At 39.0% G+C, this 20,831-nt stretch overlaps 1 long non-coding RNA gene across 1 annotated transcript; it reads right to left on the reverse strand.

Annotated features, from left to right (window-relative positions):
* Positions 1–1,176: 1,176 nt before the first annotated feature.
* Positions 1,177–20,006, reverse strand: LOC121108626. The gene is made up of 5 exons (XR_005843303.2): positions 15,677–20,006; positions 12,408–12,500; positions 9,125–9,229; positions 5,646–5,748; positions 1,177–4,579 (listed from the first exon to the last, which is right to left on the reverse strand). It is a non-coding gene; the product is annotated as an uncharacterized LOC121108626 (long non-coding RNA).
* Positions 20,007–20,831: the final 825 nt, after the last annotated feature.

The following is a 20,831-nucleotide window of genomic DNA, read 5'->3' on the forward strand; positions in this document are numbered from 1 at the left end:
TGGACAACACATTCTCGTGCAGTAGACAGGGATTTTTTCACGCACTTATTCTTACGAAGCCACTGAGATCCTAGCAAACGAACAAACTAGCCGTGGCAGTCTGTGCCTCTTGCACGACTGCAGTGTGACCTCTGGCAGGCTGCAGCGCGGCTCTGCGATTGTACTTGTGACCACGAGTAAAGCACAACAGAACTCTGAGTACGCTGTTATCAACACCCAGCTAAATCGAACACATGGGGTATTTTCAGATTTATGCTAATCGCTGTGAGATAATTCCCATGTTAAACTAATTACTCCGGCTGTAATGAATGGATGGTATAAATAAATTAAGAATCAGAATAGCAACAAAATCCCTTATTTCACAACTGCACTGTCTGCCTCATCTGATTAACACTAAAGAAAGTTGCTTAAAAACTAAACAAACAAAACAAGAAGAAAGAAACCTGAGTACGTATTGTAGAAATGTAGAAGACAAATAAAATATTTTTTCAAATGTAATTACTTTTAATATATGCTTGTGGAAGGTCTAATACTATGTATGCTGTCTCTGTAATTTTTGCTGTATATAACTGGGGACAGCAAATACACAGATTTTTTCTATGTCTCTGTTTAAGCATAAGACTTTGTAATGATTTTTTTTAAAGAGGAAAAACATCAAAGAGCAAATTATGTACTTGCTTCCTATAAGTGTATTGTACTCTTCAGTTTTTATGGAAACTGATTGTAATAGATAAAGCCTTTTGACCAGCCGTTGATGTTTAGTGTATACTTCTGTTTGTAATGGGGGGAAAAAAAAATGATGGGGCTGTCAATCAAACCTGCTCCCAGTGAGTCTGTACAGTGAGAATTGTATTAATACCTGCAGACTGCATTTGACTAATATGATTTGAAGAAAGGTTGCTTAAGCTAATGTTTCCGTACAGCTTACGGCTTTTATGAATTCTTCTGGCATGGGTTATACTAGTAGAAACATTTTTTTCTTTCCAAGGAGCAAAATATTTTTGTATGCTTTTAATTGCTTATTAAAATCTGAGGTCGGGTCACTCATTAGCTGTAATCCGAAGCCATAACTGACCTTCACCAGATACCTGTTTTAAAGATCGTAATAGAGAAAGAAATTGTGTCCAGTTCATCAACAGCTATAATAACACAGGCAGGAGCATAAATAACACAAAAACCAGTTGGATGCTTTTCCTGCATCCCAATATGAATTTAATGGCTAGTATTTTCTGATTACCAATTTGTACAAAAAGAAAAACATAATTAAAATAGATATTTAGATTTAAATGAAACTTTCTAATATTTTTGAAATATCCCTGGAAATGCTTCCTTGCTTTTAGGATTACGAGAGAAACTGATTTTTCATATACTTCCCACTTTCAAATATCTAATTTTTTTATTCTATTTCCAGTTCGTTTTCTTAGAGTGAAATGAGATGCTAAGACCAGATCTCCAGGCCTCGAGCTGTTTGGTGCCTGGCTGTAGCTATATTGTTCTAAATCAATTTAATTTGAATTGTGGGGGGGCTGCTACTTGCAAACCACTTGCTAACACTGTTGGTAACGCACAAAAGTTGCATTGCCTGTCAAAACAATCAAAGAAAATGCATATAACAAAACGAATCACTCTGGAAAGCAGAATGAAAATTCATTCCTAAAATCAAATGCCTCGCAGAGTCAACATTTTTTTGTTGTTGTTCTGAAGCTTAATTGTATAATAACTATAATGTATCTTAACTGGCTTGTAGATGCAAAAAAGCAAAAACCACAAACAAGCAATGTCAAACTGGGTGAAACCCTGGTTCCACTGAAACCAATGGCAAAACTCCCACTGATTTCTGTGAAGCCAGGAGTTCACACAGTGTTTTTACACCTGCAGTTTTCTTCTGATCTTTATCCCTTGTTTAATATAACAGACCTAATTTATGTGTATGTGAGTAAAACTACAGCCTGATTCATTTAGAAAGTGACCATTTGAGGGTTTTATTTTTTGTCATAAATTTCCTAGGACCAGCATTCCTGTCAAATGAAAAGTTTCTATATTACTTTAGAATGTAATAGATATTTGTCTTCTTTTATGTCATGTAAATTATTAGTTCAATACTGTTAGCATTCCATAATAATGCACACATGATTTTTGAATGTTTTCTGTAAATGACAATCAATGTTGATGAAGTTCCTTTCTTTAATGCTGAAGAAAATTAAAAAAAAAAAAAAAAAAAAAAAAAAAGCATAAGAAAATAAAAGCTGTTTTGTTATTTTTTTCCCCAACCCCCTTTAAATCAACTGAATCTGTCAGGAAAAAGTACTGTGTATGCATTTTCAAAAGAGAATAGTAAAAATAAAAGCCTAAACATAAGGAGTCCATATTCACTTTCATGATTTCTCTTAGCCTATTAGAGTAAGTATTGCATGTTTCTCCACCAATGCACCAAAAGAGGCTCAGTTTTGCTATTTAAATCACAGCTGCAACTTCTGAATATGTAAATTGTTAGATTTCTTCATTTATTTCTCTATTATTTTAAGGAACGCCTCAGCTAGTAGAAGACCAAAAGACTTAGAGCTAGAGACATTTGCATGAAGGCGTGCTGCACAATAATACAACAGCAGATTATCCTATTAAGAAAAAGGTACTGCGTTTAGAAGAAATGACAAACACATTGGTTATTTTTTAAGTTTGTGTATTTCTAATAGTAATTAATAATGAAAGATAGAGTGCTAGCTGTTGCAGCGGAAGATAGCACCTTTCAAATATACAATCATCTCATTTTTAGGAGCCCGAATTCAAAGCAGGAAAAAATTCAGAAAGAATATCTAAGGCCTCATTTTGCAAGTTGCTAAGCATAAACTTAAAGCCAGCTATGTGTTTAAATGTTCTCAAGTCACAGCACAAGCATGCAAGTTTAGGTGCTGAAATGCCGTAAGTGCATCTTAGCATAATTACACTTTCAAGTCCTCGAGATTTAAGACTTATCCAGAGATTTTGCATCCATCTGATATAAATGTAATAATAAGTGCATGCGTGACATGCAGATAAATGTAATAATAAGTACATGCATGAGCATCTGTGTTTCAGACTTCATGAAGATGAGCAGTTTACTACTTGCATGAAATAGATTGTTGTATTCAAGTGTTCCAAATACAGAACTCTATGATAAGTATGCTGCTGGTATTTGAATAAGCATTGCTACAGTATCATTATTTCATATTCAACTGTATATTTTTAAGTTAGAATATCAGAAACAATGTGTTCTGCAACAATACAAACAGATTTTGTGCAGTTTGTATTTCCTTTCTTTTTGTCTTCGGTATTTCAAGACTAGAATACCTTTCTTGCCTGTCTAGGAAGAAGAGAGGTAAAATACCTCTCTTCTAGAAGAAGAGAGGCAAACAAACTGTCATAGGCACTGACTGGCAAACAGCACAGTCACCAACACTGAGAAGTGACATAAAGAATGTATTTTAAAACAGAGTTACAGGGCATGGCCTCCTATTCCGTAATGTCGGGTCAATGTCAGTGTAGCTCCACTGTCCAGGCTCACGGCAGCTTTATTTGTGCATGTACAAACTGTCTTACACATTGTGCCCATTACAGTCCCTCAAAGATAGATGATGATACAGATTAATGTAAGTTTTCAAGGAACACATTGGTGAAATGCTTTACATAATACAACATCAGATAACAATTGTCAGTCCCAGAAGGATTATACACTTACAGATATTCACTTAATTAATTACATATGCATGCAAATGTAGCCTTCCACATCATGCTGTAAGGTGGATGCATCTGATGATCACTTCCCGTGCACTTTGAGCAGTGTCTTCGTAACAGGAATGGTCTCATGAAATGTAATAAACATCCCCAAAATAGTCCAGCATTTAGACTGGGTGAATCAAAGTCTGGCTCAGCAATTTCTCTGCCTCTTCCCTTTTTTCATATGCCTCCACTCTACACCTCTACTTCCCATCCCTATCCCCAAAAGGAATCTTTTGAAACCTGAATTGAATATTCATTTGGTAGGATAGACACAAATCTGTACTGTTCTTGATGTGAAGTGCCTGTTTGTTGTGAAAGAATGAGGTAATTTTAGTGTTATGGGCCATGCTTCCCTTCCTCTTTGTTTGCCTTCCTATATATGCAGTAGTTTTATTGTACATTCAATGGTCTGTGTATATGAAAAAAAAAAACAAGACTTACAGGGTTCAGTTAGATGAAGGGACTCTGAATTCAGAAGGTTTTATCTCAGTTATATTGATCAGACTAATAAAAACTATCTCCTCCTACAGACATACATTAAAACTCTCTGTGTGACTATGGTTCTCCAAAGATCAGAGCAAATCTTTCACGTGGTGTTCTGCCTGTAAGGGCTCAATGCAGCAGGCCAGAGAGGTTTGTTGGTCCTGTCCACATTGCACAGGGGTACCCTGCTTGATGTCTGCCTGCTGCTCCTCAAGGTCTCAGGTCTCTCATGCATGGACTCTTTGGACAAGCTAGGGCAACTCCAATGGAAACACAAGCTGGCATTTAGGCATCCATAGAGAGTGTGTAGCAGACGTGCTTCATACAAAAGCCTGGAACTCTGCATGAATAAGAGTAAACAGATCAGGCACCATCTGTGATTTAGAAATAATTGTTGTGATTTCCCTTGAAAATCCCCACAAAATAGATGCAGTACTGAGCTTAAGAGATTACTTCCATGATCAGCAGATTCAGCCCAGCCCTAATAAAGCTGATGTGTACATTGCTTCCATTTCAACTAATTAACCAATAGCAATTCTGAGCAAATGCTGAGCTTGTCTGGAATTTCTTCAGATTAATAAAATCCTTTATCAGAGGGCTTTAAAAACTGTGTCCTCTATCCCCCTGTTTTTGTTACAATTTGGAAATAAAAATAAAAATTGCATTCAGTTACAATGAAGGAGCAGTGAAAATCTCAGCAGCAGTTGATTGTCTTTGCAGCACTTCTCTAAATGACTCCATTACTAACAAAGGACAGGCTTAGGGTATTTTTTGTGTCCTTGTGACTGCTGAAGATCAAACACTGAAGTTTTTGGCTTTGAAGTATTAGCAGACATCTTTTGGTATTAGTTTCTTACCAACAAAACGTCGCATCATCTTAGAAGTCAGATTTCTTATTGACTCGGCCTGCAAATGGGCCCCCACATTTCTGCTGAGGCACTGCAATATGTTCAGTAGCACTATTAACATCAAATGTCAGGAAAGGGGATGGCTGCGGACATGATGATGTTATGAGACATCTTATCTTCATCGTCTTTAGGTGGCCATGTTGCCCTAATCATGTTGAACATTTTCTCACTACAATAGAAATTTAAATGTTTCTGCAGCCACTCCCAGCAGAGGTGCAGGGTAATACAGGACTTCTCCTTTTTGTTTCCTGGCCTTTGTGTTTGCCTGCTGTGTGTATACTTCAAGGTAAATCAAACAGGGAAGTATATTCCAGGGGCACTCTGCTATTTCTGCCCCTCAGAAAGGTTTTTTTACCCTTATCCATTTTCTTCTCTACCCTCCCTGCCTTATAACAGAGGAGAGGTTGAAGGTCATGTTTTTGAGGAGTCCCAGTGGAGTCTGAGGCATTAGCTTGTGTGCACCCATTAAGCTCATTCCCTACCCAAAGAAATCAATACCTCTTCCAATGAGCTTAAAGCTCTAGACGTGCTTAAGTAACCATCTGAATACAGCAATCCAAGCAACTTCAGGTTGTGCAGAATATTTTACTGTTCAAAAGCTCTGCAGAAAAAAAAATTAAGACTTTAAAACTTTAAGAAATTAATATATTCCTCTTCATGAACTAAATGATAATAATATCGTACAGGTAATTGAGAGGCCTGCTGGAAAATGAGCACAACACCAAGCTTAAAAAATAATTTTTAGAGAGGTTTGTTCTGATTATTTATTATTCTTGTCATTTTAGGCAAGCAGATGATTTGGCATCTGTGTATCTATTTATCTATTTCTTGGCAATTTTAAGGTGTAAGCACTGTCTTCATCTTTACTGTAAGGTTTCCAGATGTTCTCAAATAAGCCCAGATTGTCTTGGCAATGTCTGCATCACTCTCTTGCTGCCATCTGGGTTACTAATGAAACCCATTCTGCCTCTCTCTGAGGTGAGTTATTGTTCCAGTGCCTCAGAGTGACTTGTTCTATGCAAGTTAGTCTGAACTGCAATGACATTTCCATCCTTAAAAGAAAATTGTGTAATCTTATCATATCACTAAAAAAAAACTTCCCTGATAACGTGTGGCTGTTTGTAAATCAGGATTCAGTGTTAGCACTGTAACCTTCTATTCTGCATACAGATTTAAATCCAGTTCCTTGAACTGACCCCATTTACACCTCCAATGAGATGTAAAGTGCCATGCCTTTTACAGCAGGTGCCCTCTAAACATCCCTGAACCAAACCAATGGATTTCAAAATCTTTTCATGGAAAGTAAAACTCAAATTTGTCACTCTTGTTTAAGTTTGAAAATATTCAGTGAGTACACTCAGTAAGTTTTGTGATTTCAAAAGCACTGAACCTTCAGCCCCTAGAAAGAGATGTTATCCAGCAACAGCTGTTTAAGGTCAATTGCATCTGATGCTAATAAACACAAAAAGAGAAAAATAAATAGTATTAGATCTAATGTTCTTTTAGAAAAATTTCCTGAGAGGAATATTGCTGCAAAAAAGGCAATTTATGCATACATGCACAGTTGATTGGGTTTTTTCATTATTATTATTATTTTTTTAATGTATCATTGTGTGATACTCCATGGAAAGGTTAGGAATCAGAACAAAAAGCACAGAAGGCAGATAAAGAAGCTCCATGCAAACTTCTTCAGTCATTTAATGTCTGTACGCAACTCAGTGTGATTTATTAAATATGACCAAGAATGTGAGTGCTTGCAACAACAGCACAGAGAATAACCCTAAATTTTGGGTTTTTTTTTAATTTACAGGCCACAACTTAGTGCTGCTTGAACTAACAGTTGGTCTCCATTAGAAGAGCCTAAGGCATTAAAAGCTTTTTTCAGTATCTATTTAGGCTGCTTCCCAAGATAATTTCTTGACAATGCCGTGTTGAACTTGGACCTCTGAGCTTCTGTAATGTTCTTTCCTTTTCCTTCGCACGGCAGTGCTGCAACACAGGGAGTCACTGACACACTGCCCTCTATTGGAAAGATCAATTTATTGTAAAAATATTTCATCCGGCCTCTTGCAGAGAGATGCAGGCAGGAGTGCTTCACATCTGACTGATCTGTTTCATTCTTAGAATTCATAGAAATTATGCTTTTCCAGTCTTAAGTAGAGAAAATTCTCATCAAATCATTTTTCGATTGCAGCCATTATGTTATTTTTATAGAGAGTTTTTAAATCAACATTTATTTATTTGATGGGCAAAAGGATTCCCTTGGTCATTATTTGTAAGAAAGTAGGAGCACATGAAACAAGGAAAGACTTACCCCTTTGAAAATCAAAAGTGCTCTTTTTATAGTTTTAACCCATAGTTACTCCAACAAAACCAGCAACATTACTTGACAGTGATGGAACTGGAGGCAGAAAATCACTGTACAAGCATGAAACTTAGTTAAGTAAATATATACATAAACTACATATTTGCAAATGTAAAGTAAAATAATGATAGGCCAGCAGTATTTATAGCTGCTACAAAACACTCACCATTTTGTATATAAATTCAGTGTATTTAAGTTAAAAAATCCCCTACTGAAATATAGATTCCAGACACTGGCTGCACAAACCCAATCAGTGTACTAATAAAACCTTTTGTCTTACAAAGGTTGCTTGCTGAATTTTGATTCTTGTCTGCCTTTGGGCAAACAGCTTCCAGATTGGTACAGTGCCAAGGAAACATTCAGAGCAGGTGGGAAACTTTTTCTCATTATCTTTCATCATCACATATGCTGGTCCTTTGTCACTGTTCTTAGTTATTGAGAACTCTAGTTTAAACATGGATTTTCAGCCCACAGGTGACAGAATCACAGAATGACAGAACAAAACATGTTGGAAGGGACCCTGAAAGATGATCAAGTCCAGTATTTTATGGGAAAAGGGAGTCTAGATGACATTATCTAGCAATAAAATTGCATCTTGAAAACTTCCAGTGAAGGTGTTTCTACCGCATCCCTGAGAATTTTCCCATAAATGATTATTCTTACTGTAAATAATTTTTCTTATATCCAGATGAAAATATTCCTGTGTAGCTTGTACCTTCTCTTCTCCATGTGGCTCCTTGTGAGCATCATCTCTGTACTCTTTGTAGTCACTCCTTAAGTATTAAAATGGTGTAATGAGGTGTTCCCAACCCTTCAATAGGTTGAAAAGACCTAACTCCTTCAGTCTTTCTTCACAGAGAAGGATCTCCACTCGTCTGTTCATCTTCATGACACCTTTTTGGACCCTCTCCAGTCTGTGTCTTTTTTTTTTTTTTTTTAATTGTGTGAGTTAAAACCAGATGCAGTAATCCAGGTACAGAATGACAAGCACAGAGTGGAATGATCACATCTCTATCTCTGCTAATACTGCCTCTGCAGATGCAGCCCAGGATCTGATTTGCATGCAGCACAGCTAACTCAAGTTCAGCTTCTCATCTGCCAAGATCTGAGGTCCCACTCTGCAGAGCAGCCCCCCAGCCACAAAGATTCTAGCCTACACTGAGCTGTTGTTGATGCTGTTCAGGTACAGGACTTGTCTTTGTTACGCTTCATGCAGTTCTTTCTTGCCTACTCTTCTAGCCTGTCCAGGTCTGTCAGTAAGATGGTACTCCCACAACAGGTCCATCTCGCCACCCAGTTTAGTGTCATTTGCAGACTTAGTGCGAGTACTTTCAATCTCATCATTCAGATCATTTATGAAGAGGTTGAACAAAACTGGGCCCAGTGTTGTTCCCAGTAGGTTCAATATAATGTGCTCAGTTTCTAGGTCTGTGTTGTTGCTGGTTATCTCCCCTCACGGCAGTGCTTTTAGGCACAGAATCTGGCTGAAAACAAAAGGCTTTGAAATAGTATTCATTATAGCTAGGTTAAATTTTTCCTCCTGAAATTTAGATGATGCCATTAAGTAATTATACAGTATCTACTTCTACCAACAATCCTGAAAAACACTCACCTGTAGCTAAAAGAAGGGTTAGAAAGAAACAGTCTCTCCATCTCATCCAGCTGAATACCTCCCTGCATGTGCTGAAGCCTCAGCAGCAAGGAATTATGGATGAATCTGCATGAAAACACATGGGAAGGTTCCAGAATTAACACCTTGCTCTCCAAAATAAGAAAATACATGTGTGCCATGTGACAGTCAGGTCTAAGCTTGGCTCATCAATGCCACTGCTGCATCATTCCTAAAGATGAAGTCTACACACTAGTTCAGGTGTGAAAGCAGTTCAAATACCCTAGAGAAGTCTCTCAGTTTCCCCTTGCTGTGAAAGCTGGCCTATAGAGTCAGATAATCACAGGGGTTGGAAGGGACCTTAGGAGATCATCAAACCTACCCCCAGCTAAAACAAGTTCCCTACAACAGATCTCACAAGTGAGCATCCAGACAGGTCTTGAATATCTCCATAGAAGGAGAATCCACAACCTCTCTGGGCAACCTGTTCCTGTGCTCCATCACCGTTACCATAAATAAGTTCTTCCACATGTTAGTTTCAGTTTGAATTTGGACCTCCTCAAAACAAGGAATTCTTCCCATTTAACTCCAACCAGAACAGGTAACTTCCACATCCACTACTGTGTCCTCATATTCCTGCCCCAGCTCCAGCTGCCCTGAGTCTCCTCCTCTGAGTGGCTGAGATGCATCTAAGTAAATGCCAAGTGGGAATTGATTATTTGAAGACTTGGACTAATTCTAGCATTGTAAGTAGTCTTGGAACATGCATTACTGTTTGATAAGAAGCAGTAGGCTTTGGGAATGTTTTGTTTGTGTACTTCTGGAAAAGTGAGATCGGAGAGGTGAACATTTTCTATGCAAATTTCTTTCTCCTCCTCAACAAAAGCCAGCAGCTGCCAGCAGCTGCCAGTTGACACACTACAGCTGTACCACAGTACATCCCTTTGTAAAGTAGGACTTCTAAGAAGAGCACAACACTGTGCTTGAGTTGCTCAGCTTCTGGACGTGCAATGAACTCATGGAGGGAGCATCATCTCTCTCCCTCCCCCAGGTAAGACAGCCACTACAAATGTTCCCCACTATCACCCACCTTCTCAAGTGGGCAAAGATGGTCTGCGCTTTTGGGATCACTTTTTTTCCATCAGGCTATTCATTCTTCTTTGAAACAATTTAAATACACCTATGGTCCTTGCTTTCTGATGAAGACAGCTGCAGCCATTTAAGGTCGCAACGGTTCCCAGCATCCTCTTGGCTCCTTTTGGGGGTGTTACTGACAGTGGGAATGGTGGCAGTGAATGCATACTGGTCTCTACACTGTACGGTTTGCAGGCTGATGCATTAACCAAAGACCCTTTCATCTCTTTCATGCTGAAATTTTCTAGTATTAGAAAAAGCTTCCAAGCTGCAATACAACAAACCTGAAGAAGACTGAGAGGGGATCTTATCAAAGCTTATGAGTGTGTAAAGGTTTTTTTATCAGTGCCCAGCAAAAGGACAAAGGGCAACAGGGACAACCTGGAACACAGAAACTTCCATTTGAACATAAGGAAGAACTTATTTACTATGAGAGCAACAGAGCACTGGAACATGCTGCCCAAAGAGGTTATGGAGCCTCCTTCGCTGCAGATATTCAAGACCTGACCGGATGCCTATCCATTCCACCTGCTGCAGGGAACCTGCTTTAGCAGGCATTTTAACTCCGTGATCACCTGAGGTCCCTTCCAACCATTGAAATTCCAAGATTCTTTAAAAGCTCCTTGTGCATATAGACTTCTTGTATAGGCTCCAGAGAGCACACACATTCGCGCTTAGTGACCTCGACATAGCTGAAGTCTCTGTTTTCTGTGGGTCAGAACAAATGACCATTTCTGGACCTTTCTGACCATAGCATCTGTGATGGAAGTTGACGCCTCTGCCAAAAGCCTTCTGTCTGACAAGGGCCAAGTTATCATAAAGACTCAAACTGCTCTTCTGTCTTGCATCATTTTCTCGCACAGGTTCTTGTCAAGAGAGTCAGAAGCAGATAACAACATGAGATACCACAGGAAAATAACTAGGAAAGAAAAATGGCAGCACGCCATATGGAAAGCAGAGTACTCCATGGTTTGTCCTGACAGATGTGAACTAGCACGCTTCACTGACCAGACCTTATTTCTCAAACTTACAGGGCCAGGAAAAGAAAACTCCTCTCACAGCACCTTCATCAGAAAGGAACAATAGCCTCCATGTTTAATGCAGCCCAAAATCAAACCAACTCATCATTGCTTTGCCTGCAGGCAGGGGAGTACAAACTCCTCAGGTTGATATTATTGAGTCTTCACTAGATATTAACAAATCTCACTGAGGAGAAAAAAAAAAAAGGAAAAAAAGAAAAAAGAAAAGCTATAAAAAGCTACAGCCAAGTTTTCCTGGTAATGAACTTACAATTAAAACAAATAAACACATCTAGGCACTTCCTACCTTCAAAGGCCTTAGAAGAAAATAAGCTGCATTCAAAGTGGTGTTAATCATGCTCAATCTATTTCCCCTCTCACTGCAAATCAGCACAGTTTTCAGCTAACAAGAATGGGTGCCCTACTTGAGCCGACAAACCCTATTCCCCCTGGTAGGAGAGGCACTTAGCATGGCATTACCATCATTACATCCCAAGGTTAAAGGCAATGAAACACCAGGAGTGGCAAAGTCAAATCAGTTCAATTGTCTGATTGTTCATACTCATGAAGTAGGGAGGCTGGCAGGGGTCCAGCATAAAACTTAGGGCTTTCCAGAGGAGCTCCTTTAAGGTAATTCATTGCCCTCTACAGTAGCTTAAATCAGAAGGGCAAGAATGGTCACAGTAAATGTGGCTCCTGACACTTCTTAAGAGCAATATTAGCAGATAGCCAGCTGCTAGGCCAGATGTCAAAGGTGCATTAAGAGCACTTGGTTTTGATCTAATCCATTCCTGAGAAGTTGAATGGATTTGGCTTTGAGCAATGCAATAAAAAAGATTGTGATTAATGAAGCAGTACAACTTAGTAACATAAGTTGACTCCCGCTTCCTTCTCTCCAGCATTTTCACTGTCCACAAAGCAGTTCTTTTACTTACCAGCAGGGACATGTAAAATGTTAATCATCAATCTGTGGGCCATTAAAGAAGTTGCTTTCCCTTTCTCGACTTGAAAACCAAGGGAGAAAGATAATAGGTTTGGTTAACAGAGCTGTTCAGATAATGGAGAATTTCAAAGAAAAGCTTTCATGGAGTCAGCATGGGAGCTCAATGCCTTAATCCATCTCTTTTACTAACCTGAATTCAGCACCTAAATAGAGACTGGAATTAGGATTGCAATGGAGGGGAAGGAATCTTTCTCTTTGCTGTGATGTTCCACTTCAGCAAGGCCTAGAACAGCAAAAGAATACGAAAGGATATTGTTCTTCGTGCCTTATCACCTGAGCAGAGGGCACACTGCCAACAATATCAAGTTAATGTCTGCACTTTTTCTACTAGGTAATCAAGGAGACTGTATGGAATTGCATATTCAAGACAGTTAACTAAATAGAAAACGTTACCTAGTAAATGAAATATATTTATAAGAAGAAGTGAGCATACAGACCTCTCTCTACTCATTACATCGTTATAGAGAGTATCATGTACAACAAGCATTTTTGCAAAAGTTTGGGCTTGGAAAATTAGAGGGAATGGCAACATTTAGAGTAGACCTTATGCCAATCTATAAGCCATTTTGCAACCCATGGATGAAGGGGTGCCTACCTCTACCAGTCCAAGGAGAGGAGAGGAGGTAATTATTCCAAATACCAAGAATTACTGGGAGGCAGCTGCTCACCAATGACAATCAGAGGACCCTGGAGATGCTAGCAAAGCCAGAAGCTCAGTCCACCTGGGACCTCATGCTGGATTCAAGCTACAGGTCTGTCTTCACAGAGCATTTAAACTTGCCTTACTTCTGTGCCTGAATCTTTGATTTTATGTGTGCTTTGAGATGTAGGTGCAACAAAAGAAGAAGAAAAGAAAAAAAAAAAAGAAAGACTATTCTACATACAGGCTACTCTTTATAAGCAATTTATTTATCTTCTGTATTATGCATTTGTCATTCAAGCAATAAGCTTTAGCTGCTCCAAATACAACACTGTAGCCCCACTCTGAAAGTTGTTGCAATAAGTTCATCTGAAAATACAAAAGGAGCTGATTCCTTATACCACAGCTGTAATTAAATCATCTCTTTGGAAGACTTACGTGGCACTGAACGAAACAGCAGGCTCATAGAACAAGAAGAGATTGGGTTCAGGTGGGTGTAACTAACTGCAAGTCTGTGCTTCCTAGAACTGTTACACTGAAAATAAAATATCCTTTCCTCTTTCCCTCCCATTCATTTTTCTTTCCTATCATTTATTATCTCATTTCCATTTACTTTTGTCTTTTCCTGAACTGGAAAAACATCAGCAATTGAAAAAGCACTTTATATTTTGCAGTGGTTTTCATGCTGGGGAGAGCTGGGGAACAAGGTATTGGTTTTGTTTGGTTGTTGTTTGGTTTGGCTTTGTTCTTGTAACACAGATGCTTGCTAAAATAAATGGTAGTTTTACAAGATCTGTCAAATGTTAATTGAAAAGCTGGCACCAGCACTGTCTATAATTTCTTCCATGTTGTGGTCCCTGCATGCTGCAATTAAATGTCATTGCTGTACCCTTGGTTTCAGTTTTATGAAGAGAAACAGGGAGGGATTGCTCTGTGAGCCCACATTTCCCTTACCTACAAGCTTAATTGTAAACCCTTGAGCTGCAGACTCCCTTGCTGAGCTCAGGCACTTTGGTGAGCTTATCTGTGAGGAAGAGATTTGTACCTAAAACTGAATGCCACGAAAAACAGGTGCAGAACTTGTAATTTATAATATGATTTCCTAACAACAGATGTGAGAGTCTGCAAACCCCACTGTCAGGATTTTATTGTTTCTTTGGTTGATTGGTTGGTTGCTTTTTCTATTTATACCATTGAGTCTGGTTACTTACAACAAAAGAACAATAAAAACCAAAACTTAAGGCTATTGGAGTAACTGGTTATGTAAACAGTGCTTAGTAGACATGGTGCTGAGGAGCAACTGGATATGAGCTTTGCAAAACTGGTAATAGAGGTTTCTCGTTGCTCAAGCCCATTCTTACATAAGCAACAGCATTGGGAAGCCAAGTGCAACTGCTGAGCAAAATATGTGCTTGACACTAAACAAGAGAAGAAAAGGACTTAGCACCTAAATTAACACAAATCAAAGAAAAAGGCTAACTATTGAAAACGTGTTTTTTTTAGCACTGTTACCTTCCTGCCTTGGAAGGAACTGTGTATGCTGTTTCTTCCAGGTTTAAGGGATTGGAAAAGCAGAAGGAGGCTGCAGGCAAATCTAACTGTGGCGAGAGCTGCGTTTGAGATGCAGTCCCATGAAGCAAAAGATGCATAAGATGCTTGGTATCAAACAAACAAATGTATATATGTGTTGTTTGTTATTTTGGTAACAATTCACATGTTGAATAGAGAGCTTTCTAATAGCGTTTTCATTGCATATTAAATGATTCTCTGCTCCATGGGAGCCAGTGGATCATTCTGCCACTGCCTCTGAAATAGGGTTTAGGTTTGGTTTGATAAGGAATATAGCAATAGGCTTGTTGTAATGAGAGAATAGCACTTACAGCAAGTATTGACTGGAAGACAGTAATCCCCCAGTGGAACAGATTTTAAAAAAGAAAGAGCAAGGGAGAACCCAGAGGACACCGTCGGTTGTACTGCCTGGTAAGGTTTCCATTCCTCTGGACCACATGGTTGCCCACCTCTGGTTCCCAAACCTTTCATCTGGCTTTGTAGAATAACAGACTGTATGTAGAAAGAATAGCTGAAGTGGTACAATAGTGCTGAAAAGTTTCAGTTTGCTTTCCTAAACATGGACGAAAATGCAGTGGTTTGGAGCTCCATGAGAGGAGAGCAAAAAACTTTGCATTTACATTTGAACAAATGCTGCAGAGCAGCAAACACAGGAACAGCTTGCTCCTGTGATTGTTATTTTGAGTGCATGTTCTCACAGTGGGGCAGAAAATCCCTCCTGCTGCTCCCCTCTGTGGTCTGCTCAAAGAGGTGAGTCAGGCCAGGACAAGATCCAGGACTGGATCCCATAGCATGAAGGTATTGAGATACGTAAGGGCATGAAAACTAGTGGGTGGGTGTTGAGGACTAAGTCCATTTTTAGGGAAGCATGTAAGAAAGGAGAATGCAATATAGAAAACATTCCTAAAGCCTTCATTCCTAGCCTTCAGCTAGTCTGAGCCCAAGTAACAAGATGATACACAATCTGCACAAGAGGAGAAATGATAATGTAGACCATGTAAAATGAAGAGCGAGAGTAAGGATAGTGGTCTGAGACTGAAGTGAATACTGGTATTGAATTTCCATGCTTGCTAAGGAAGGTTATGGGATTAGATGCTAGAAGATCACTTTAACTAGGAAATAAAGCAAAAACAAGACACTTCTTATGAAGGTGCAGAGCCCTAGGAAAACTAAAATTTTCTGATGCCCACCTAATGGAAGTCAGTGGTGGTAAAGAAAAATCTTCTCTGGCTCTCTATTAATTAAAACTGTGCTTCCCTGATGTTTCCAGGTCTTTCCCAGTGGTCAAACATTGTTGATGGCCAAAAATGCATCACCTAAAAACACTTCTTCTGTTAGTGTCTTCAGTGTTCCTGTGGATTTGAACCAACACAATTATATTTAAGGGATGAAGAAATCAAAACAATTTAATCTTTATTCACATAAATAATTTTGTTATATTCATTAAATAGAAGCAAGAATGTAGGTAGGTAAAGCAATTATCTGAAATTTGCTGGCACATAGAGGGTAAAGAGCCAGCTGTCTGACTTGTCTCTTGGGAATCCCAGGGTTTCCAATTAGTGCACACATTCATGCAGAGGAAAAAGACAGCAAATCCATTTTGTACTCATACTTAGACTATCCAATTTGTTTCATAATGATCTATTATGTACTTAAAAGATAGTAATATAGATGTGTCTACAGAAATTTAATTTAAACATCAGAGCTGTAGCTCTCCAGAAAGTCTATTAATTTTAGATCAATATCCATTCATGTTAGGATTTCACCAAATGAAGAAAGAAGGTCTGGCATTCTTCCAGCCAAACCTTATCACCTTAGCTCTGCCCATGCAGAAAATATGTGCCCTCCGCCATAACCCTTACCACTATCTCCCCTCCACATACTGCCACATGCTCTAATACACAAGCAGCACAGGCATATTTGCAATCAACATACATAGGTCACTCTGAAAGTAATGTCTCTGATTTATTTTCATGGATATTATAACACATACAAAGAGCACAATAGCACGATTTGATAGAGCAAATTCCCAGGTATAAAACACTATTTTCAACACAGTCACCATCATTAGCTATGCATTTTCACCAATGATGAATAGGAGCCTGCATGCCATACTCGTAACAATCTGCGCCAGCTGAGTTGATCCACTGCCACTGTCACCACTGTTGAAATGCATCACCCACTGCCTCACTATGCTCACATTCACAGTTTGGTCTCCAGAAATGTTCAGCAAGCATCAATGAATGTTGGTGGGTGCTATTTTTTCTGCATGGAGGAGTTCAGTCACACTCCTTTGCTTCATACCTACATCCAGGTTAGACACCATTCTGTCAAACTGCCTCTCTGCTGCCATCTGTCACATGGCAACAAAATATAATGGAATATTGGTGGGAATCTTCAGTCTCTACTGCCATGTCACCAACATCCACCTCTGACTTTATGAGAAAACATAATTAAACAGGAAGCATTCCTTTCAGAGCAGCCTGCATTGTTAAAATGAATTTAGCTGAAATGAACCGCCACTATCACTACCATGGCTATGTAAGGTGCCCAAGATCCATATTTGTTCTCAGTAGATCATTTATGGCCAAACCTGTATATCTGGAGGTCAGCACACACACTCATTTACAGCTCAGAGATCAGTAAAGATCGATTTCTGCCCAAATTCACTGTGGAAGGTCTTCCTCATGTTAATGATGCCCAAAAAATATGTGTAGGACCCAAACTGACAATCGTTGCCTTATTTACACAGAGACAGTAAACATGCTGTTAAGCACACTTGCTCCAAACTCCATAATGAGGTGGATATAATTTCACTGTTATTGCAGACTATTGGTCAAATATAAGAGATTTGTCTGGCTACTTCATGTGTTGTTCAGAGATTACCTGAAATAATCTACTGAAATACTGAGGCACAATTTGGTAGCAGAAGCAGAAGACACAAGGTGAAAAGTTTCATAAATAAAGATATACTCAGGTCAAACACCACCTCAGCTTTCTAGGTGAGGAGACTGTTGGAGATCAAACACTGGCATATTCTCCAATCTGAAGTTCTCTGAAGTAACAATTCTCCACACAACTACTTCTAAAGGATATTACTGTGAGATGTACCACATCAGTTTCTGTCAGTCAGAGGATGTGTATGTTTAAGTGCCACCATATATTATTGATCAGATGTCGTCTGAAGTCAGCTACCATCTTTAGTTTGATGCACTGTGCTCCTTTTCAGAAAAAAAAAAACAAAAACCCGCAAACAAATAAACAAACAAACAGCAACAAATATAACAAACCATGGTCCTAGTTTGCCAGGGTCCACAGATCCCAGGCTCAGCTATGTGGCCTTGGTTTGTAGTAGTGAGGAAATAGATGAGTTCTGATCAAAAGTTTTTTGGGAGTTATCCAATTTGAAGGCCAAATGGTCACAAGATTCAAGTGGACATGAAACTCAAGTATATGCCTGGGATCATTTTAGAGTCAACTTGAGAGTGCACAAAAACAGTCAAGATCACTGGAGATCACCACAGCCATTACTTCCTACTCAGGGATCATCTCAGTTCAATTTGAGGGCTAGATAATCACCATTACATCATCTGAGGTCAACCTAAAGTCCAAGTAAGCTGTCCAGGAGAGTAACCTGACATCATCATGAGACAACATATACATAAGGCATTGTTTGAAGTCAACTAGGTTATTTGTTGAAGTCCAGGAACATCTGAAGTCAAGTTGACATCTGATTGCATGTACAGCAGTCATTTATGATCAATGCTGTCCTCATTTGAAGGAGGCAACAATCATTTAATGTCCACTTGAGATCCAATTAGGCTGCCACGGTTCATTTGAGGTCAACAGAGAACCTGTGATGTTTGGGTTCATCTAAGGCCAGTACAGCATTTTTTTGTATCCAGAGGTCACTTAAGGTAAAACTGAGATCTAATTAATTGCTTGGGTTTTAATTTGAGGTGCTCATTTGGTGCTCAAAGGTCATTAGAATTCAATCACAGCACTTGTTTCCTGACTAGATTCATCTGAGTCCAACTTCATATTCAATCATCTGAGTTTGCAGTAAGGGGTCAGTTTAGGTAAAATATGAGCTCTAATTAGTAGAAAGGGTCACTTGAGGTCAAACTGGCACTTGTTTCATCCTCTAGGTCAACATGCCAGCAAATTAGCTAAAAGAGGTCATCTGAGGACAAGAGATCCATTGAAGGTCAGCTCTACACCCAATGGTCGATATTATTGTCTTTGCTTTTATTTTGTAAGTTGTTTGAAGTCAAACTCAGAGCCAACTAGCCTGCACAAGAATTAAGTTGATCTTAATTCCAGCTAGTTTTCTCAAGTGATTTTTTGAGTTTGGCTTTGCCTTTTTTGTGTCCCAGGAGTCATCTGAAGTTTATCCGGTCCCCCAGGTCATTTAAGACCAATTTTAAACCCAATTAACAGCATAGGTCCAGATAAAGTTCTCTTTTTCTGTTATGGGATCTTTGAAGAATACCATGCACCTCCTTCGCTCTTCTTGATCAGTTGCTTGCACTGGGATCCTCTAAGTCTAGCTGTCCCTTTCACAAATCAATGCATAGTAGATATCTGAGGTCTGATTTAGGCCTCTTCTCACTATTTTGTAGCTATATTCTGCCTCTACACTCTTAAGTGTTCTTCAAGGTTAAACCTAGCCCTTCCATGCTTCTTTGAGATTGAGAGCGGTGATAGTTTTTTTTTCCTGTGCATAATGGCTACTTAACCTCAGTTACAGGCCTAATTTTAAGGGTCTGCCATAAGAAAAAGTCATTCACCAGGTGGGTGCAGCCTGAGATTCCCTGGGGTCAGATTTTATGTTCCCTTTGTCTAGCAGTCAGCAGAGTTCAGTCAGATCCAGTGCTTTCACTTTCATGAGTTCAGTTGAGGTCAGCCCCTCAAACTTTTTGGGAACAACCTATACAATTTGAATATAATTCCAGTGTTTTTATTCTGTGCACCAGCTATCTCAGCTGAAATTCATCTTCTGTATTGCGGAAGGTGGTTATGCAACATTAGCTACAAATCCAGGCAGGTACTCAGGATTTATCCGAGACTGAATGTTCTTATCTTTTTCTATTTCGGTTACAATCTGAAAGCCTGCCACCAGTTTCATTCTCCGGTATGCTGTGGGGTTAAGTTCAAAGTTAATTTCATGGCATACTTGACACAACAGTTTGTTGTTCAGACATTTTCAGAGGTCTAGTAATGCTTGACATTTCATAGTAGGACTCAAGAGAGGAGAATTCTGTCTTTTTTCATGATCAGGTGAGACACTTTCCTATAGATCCTGAACCATCTGGGATATGGTGCACACAGTCTATGTTTTAGCAGAGCCTGACTCAACGACCAGATCACAGAAACAGATCATCGAATCAACTGACACTGGCGGTATCTCTGTGGCATTAAGAGTTCAGTCAGGATATACAGCAGTGGAAAAGTTCAGAAGTCAGAGACTCCTCTTCATACCTCAGTCTTCTCCCTCCCTCCTCCTCCTGCTCCTCCTCCTTGACTTCTTCCAGTCTGCCAGCTGTGGGAATGTCAGCCTGTGCAGTGTCAAAAACCAAATCATAATCCTACAATAACAGTCCGAGAAATGGCAGATTTTAGCCTTCTGCCTAGATCCCTGACACAAAGAACACTGCTCACCCTTTTTTTCATGCAACAAAGTTACTGATTTTCTACACGACTTTGTTCAGATTTCTGTTTAATCTGCAGCATTTCATCACAACTGGACATCAAAATCTAAATGGGTCTTCATTATTTTAAAGCACTACTTTATTTACCTCTGCAAATACAACCAATGCCATACAGGGAAAGGAAGAGAACACTGCAGTAGCTTAGACATTCTTCAGTATCAAATAGAAAAATATCTGTATGGTTTTAGTTTAGGGTGCTTTTTTTTTTTTTTTTTTCCCCCAGTAATACCTACCTAAGGCAGGGGATCAAATTCCCTTCTGAAGTCATTAACTTCAGAAACAAAACATATAACAAAAATATGAAGAGAAGCTGAAAAACAATAGCTGATCTCACAAAAGATCTAGCAACAACATAAGGGCAGACAACTCCAGTGTGCTCACAGCTGATATGAAGGCCATTGTCACTGCAGACAGTCTTTTCTTTATCTCTACCATGACTATTTAAACCTACTTAACTTAAAACGCAATTAACATCAACATCTTAAGAGATATAAAAAGTAGCTGAAAGAAAACATTTGACAACTAAGTCAATGGATCACCATTAACTTATATCTGCTCCTTGTGCATATCAGTATATCATAGCTCCAACTTCACCTGCAGCAAAAAATAAGGTTCCCCTGTCAATTACATTTTT

This window comes from Gallus gallus, chromosome Z, assembly GCF_016699485.2.
Source record: "Gallus gallus isolate bGalGal1 chromosome Z, bGalGal1.mat.broiler.GRCg7b, whole genome shotgun sequence".
In the NCBI taxonomy this organism is placed as follows: Eukaryota; Metazoa; Chordata; class Aves; order Galliformes; family Phasianidae; genus Gallus; species Gallus gallus.